The sequence below is a fragment of the Schistocerca americana genome, unplaced genomic scaffold, assembly GCF_021461395.2.
Source record: "Schistocerca americana isolate TAMUIC-IGC-003095 unplaced genomic scaffold, iqSchAmer2.1 HiC_scaffold_124, whole genome shotgun sequence".
Lineage (NCBI taxonomy): Eukaryota > Metazoa > Arthropoda > Insecta > Orthoptera > Acrididae > Schistocerca > Schistocerca americana.
In genome coordinates this window covers 230001-235000 of record NW_025725308.1, presented here as the reverse complement: position 1 = coordinate 235000, position 5000 = coordinate 230001, and positions in this window count along the sequence as shown.

The window sequence follows — 5000 nt, the reverse complement described above, 5'->3', positions numbered from 1 at the left end:
ACCTACTTTGGCCGCACGGCGCCGCGTGCAGGGTGCGCCGGCGCGCAGCTGCGCCGCCTGCCGCCTCCGTCGGCCGGCGCGCCTGCCACTGGCCGCCCCCACCAGCCGGCTGTAGCGCGTGCGCCCACGCACCGCGCGGCCAGCACGCCGGGAGGCCCCCCCTCACCGGCCGGGGACGGTCCCACCCAGCCACCGCCGCGTATCGCTTCACACCCACATGCCATTCACGTTCGTGGGCATGGTGGGTATCGCTGAAACAACCGGTTGGTAGCTCAACCGATCGTCGCCATCACTGATTCACCTCTAGCGAGAACAACCGCACCACAACGGTTTACCAGTTGTTCATTTGCGTAACGTCACCAGCAAACGTAGACGTCCATCGCCATTTGCAAATTCAACGATTGTTGCATGCCTGTGTCAGGTGTCACGACACACTATGTCTGCCCACATACACGCAACAACATGTGCACGCTTCGCGAACACGTGGAAGGTGGCCCCCGTACGTATGCGATGTCCATTGCGCGAACGACTGTCAACCGGCCTCTGTCGCATGTCGCAGATGTGGAACGCAGTGCACCATGCTGTCACGGTGTGTGAGAAGAGACGACTACGTCTGACAACACGCGCCACTACATCAACAGACGGCTCATGCTGATCGCCATCCAGGGCATACCACACTGCAATCCGGCTCTTATAGGGAGACGACACATAGCTGAGTGCACAACAGTTGGACCGCATGGTTCGCCGTTGTTGGCGCAGTCGTTGTACGGTCACATGTACCACGATGTATCATTCAGTACATGAGGACCAATGTGCAGTACAGTGTGTGATTTGGACGTACAACATCAGCGGACAGTTGACACAGGCCGTACCACAGCGTAGGCTAAGTGCTTCGCCATGCGAATGCCAATGAACAACTGCGAAGGGCATTGAGCATGTACGTCCTGCTGCCATCCACATTACAGTGTATCGCTGCAAGGTGTTTAACATGAAGCGATACACTGGGGACCAGGCAGTGCGAGTAGCAAACTATATTGCGGGGGTTGCAGTTAGGCAACACTACACTAATTTAACGCGTCGTATGACAATTACAGAGCGGGTTAAGGCCCAACGTGTGTTGGGTTAAGGCCCAACGTGTGTTGGGTTAAGGCCCAACGTGTGTTGGGTTAAGGCCCAACGTGTGTTGGGTTAAGGCCCAACGTGTGTTGGGTTAAGGCCCAACGTGTGTTGGGTTAAGGCCCAACGTGTGTTGGGTTAAGGCCCAACGTGTGTTGGGTTAAGGCCCAACGTGTGTTGGGTTAAGGCCCAACGTGTGTTGGGTTAAGGCCCAACGTGTGTTGGGTTAAGGCCCAACGTGTGTTGGGTTAAGGCCCAACGTGTGTTGGGTTAAGGCCCAACGTGTGTTGGGTTAAGGCCCAACGTGTGTTGGGTTAAGGCCCAACGTGGGTTGGGTTAAGGCGCAACGTGGGTTGGGTTAAGGCCCAACGTGGGTTGGGTTAAGGCGCAACGTGGGTTGGGTTAAGGCGCAACGTGGGTTGGGTTAAGGCGCAACGTGGGTTAGGTTAAGGCGCAACGTGGGTTAGGTTAAGGCGCAACGTAGGTTAGGTTAAGGCGCAATATAGGTTAGGTTAAGGCGCAATATAGGTTAGGTTAAGGCGCAATATAGGTTAGGTTAAGGCGCAATATAGGTTAGGTTAAGGCGCAATATAGGTTAGGTTAAGGCGCAATATAGGTTAGGTTAAGGCGCAACGTAGGTTAGGTTAAGGCGCAACATAGGTTAGGTTAAGGCGCAACATAGGTTAGGTTAAGGCGCAACATGGGTTAGGTTAAGGCGCAATATAGGTTAGGTTAAGGCACAATATGGGTTAGGTTAAGGCACAATATGGGTTAGGTTAAGGCACAATATGGGTTAGGTTAAGGCACAATATGGGTTAGGTTAAGGCACAATATGGGTTAGGTTAAGGCACAATATGGGTTAGGTTAAGGCACAATATGGGTTAGGTTAAGGCACAATATGGGTTAGGTTAAGGCACAATATGGGTTAGGTTAAGGCACAATATGGGTTAGGTTAAGGCACAATATGGGTTAGGTTAAGGCACAATATGGGTTAGGTTAAGGCACAATATGGGTTAGGTTAAGGCACAATATGGGTTAGGTTAAGGCACAATATGGGTTAGGTTAAGGCACAATATGGGTTAGGTTAAGGCACAATATGGGTTAGGTTAAGGCACAATATGGGTTAGGTTAAGGCACAATATGGGTTAGGTTAAGGCACAATATGGGTTAGGTTAAGGCACAATATGGGTTAGGTTAAGGCACAATATGGGTTAGGTTAAGGCACAATATGGGTTAGGTTAAGGCACAATATGGGTTAGGTTAAGGCACAATATGGGTTAGGTTAAGGCACAATATGGGTTAGGTTAAGGCACAATATGGGTTAGGTTAAGGCACAATATGGGTTAGGTTAAGGCACAATATGGGTTAGGTTAAGGCACAATATGGGTTAGGTTAAGGCACAACGTGGGTTAGGTTAAGGCACAACGTGGGTTAGGTTAAGGCACAACGTGGGTTAGGTTAAGGCACAACATGGGTTAGGTTAAGGCACAACGTGGGTTAGGTTAAGGCACAACGTGGGTTAGGTTAAGGCACAACGTGGGTTAGGTTAAGGCACAACGTGGGTTAGGTTAAGGCACAACGTGGGTTAGGTTAAGGCACAACGTGGGTTAGGTTAAGGCACAATACGGGTTAGGTTAAGGCACAATACGGGTTAGGTTAAGGCACAATACGGGTTAGGTTAAGGCACAATACGGGTTAGGTTAAGGCACAATACGGGTTAGGTTAAGGCACAATACGGGTTAGGTTAAGGCACAATACGGGTTAGGTTAAGGCACAATACGGGTTAGGTTAAGGCACAATACGGGTTAGGTTAAGGCACAATACGGGTTAGGTTAAGGCACAATACGGGTTAGGTTAAGGCACAATACGGGTTAGGTTAAGGCACAATACGGGTTAGGTTAAGGTACAATACGGGTTAGGTTAAGGCACAATACGGGTTAGGTTAAGGCACAATACGGGTTAGGTTAAGGCACAATACGGGTTAGGTTAAGGCACAATATGGGTTAGGTTAAGGCACAATACGGGTTAGGTTAAGGCACAATATGGGTTAGGTTAAGGCACAATATGGGTTAGGTTAAGGCACAATATGGGTTAGGTTAAGGCACAATATGGGTTAGGTTAAGGCACAATATGGGTTAGGTTAAGGCACAATATGGGTTAGGTTAAGGCACAATATGGGTTAGGTTAAGGCACAATATGGGTTAGGTTAAGGCACAATATGGGTTAGGTTAAGGCACAATATGGGTTAGGTTAAGGCACAACGTGGGTTAGGTTAAGGCACAACGTGGGTTAGGTTAAGGCACAACGTGGGTTAGGTTAAGGCACAACGTGGGTTAGGTTAAGGCACAACGTGGGTTAGGTTAAGGCACAACGTGGGTTAGGTTAAGGCACAACGTGGGTTAGGTTAAGGCACAACGTGGGTTAGGTTAAGGCACAATACGGGTTAGGTTAAGGCACAATACGGGTTAGGTTAAGGCACAATACGGGTTAGGTTAAGGCACAATACGGGTTAGGTTAAGGCACAATACGGGTTAGGTTAAGGCACAATACGGGTTAGGTTAAGGCACAATACGGGTTAGGTTAAGGCACAATACGGGTTAGGTTAAGGCACAATACGGGTTAGGTTAAGGCACAACGTGGGTTAGGTTAAGGCACAACGTGGGTTAGGTTAAGGCACAACGTGGGTTAGGTTAAGGCACAACGTGGGTTAGGTTAAGGCACAACGTGGGTTAGGTTAAGGCACAACGTGGGTTAGGTTAAGGCACAATACGGGTTAGGTTAAGGCACAATACGGGTTAGGTTAAGGCACAATACGGGTTAGGTTAAGGCACAATACGGGTTAGGTTAAGGCACAATACGGGTTAGGTTAAGGGACAATACGGGTTAGGTTAAGGCACAATACGGGTTAGGTTAAGGCACAATACGGGTTAGGTTAAGGCACAATACGGGTTAGGTTAAGGTACACATTGTTGTAAGGAAAGGTGTTTTGGGGGGGGGGGGGGCCGGTTTGTTGATTGTGATTATCGTAAGTAAATGACTGCGGCATCATCTGATTTGCCACGTCAGGGTGCACCTTTGGCTCATAACAGGCGGCGCTCTGATTCCATGCTTGTGGCAGACCTGTGTCTTTCATTCCTGCCATTGTTTGTGTGCTGTGACAGGAGGCAGTATTGTGATGTTGGGTGTACCCCTGTGTAGGACATGTGTGGGTGTTGGTGGCTTAGCTGAGCAATGGTGGTTGTCGGAAGGGTGGGATATTCTGTTTTGTGAGTGGACCTCCCGGTCTGGTTATGATAGTGTGGATAGTCTAATGTGGCGGAGAGGATGCACTGGGTGTTGTTCCATGCTGGTGCTTACATATTGTCTCTGTGCCTGTTACAGGCAGAGAGTAGTGCGTGATAAGAGTGTCTGGCTGACGTGTGGTTGTGATTGTGAGCAGAGTCTTTCAGCATGTATACGGACAGTTGTATACATTATCTGTATTTTGATGGCTCTATCTATTACTAATCAGCGCCGTGTATACGTTTCATCCGGTTCCAGTCGAAACTGTTGTATCTCTGTACATTAGTGACACGGCGAGGCCGCCATGTAGTTACTCGTCTCGGCAGCTTCCACCGGTGTATGGCAAATGATTATAAGGAATCAGTCTAGTCGTCAATACCGATAGTGTGACGTCACATGTCTGGGGTGGGGGACGCTGCGCCCTTCCGGTGGGTCATGGCCTAGAAAGACTCTTCCCACGCAGGGGGGCTTGGACTGTCATTGACTCTTCCGAGTAATATACTTGCCGTACGTTTTTGCGACTGCGAGTGCAACGCTCACCGGTACCGACATGGATGGAGCGCCTCCTAGCTGACCGCTGAGCATCTGCATTCGTACAGAGA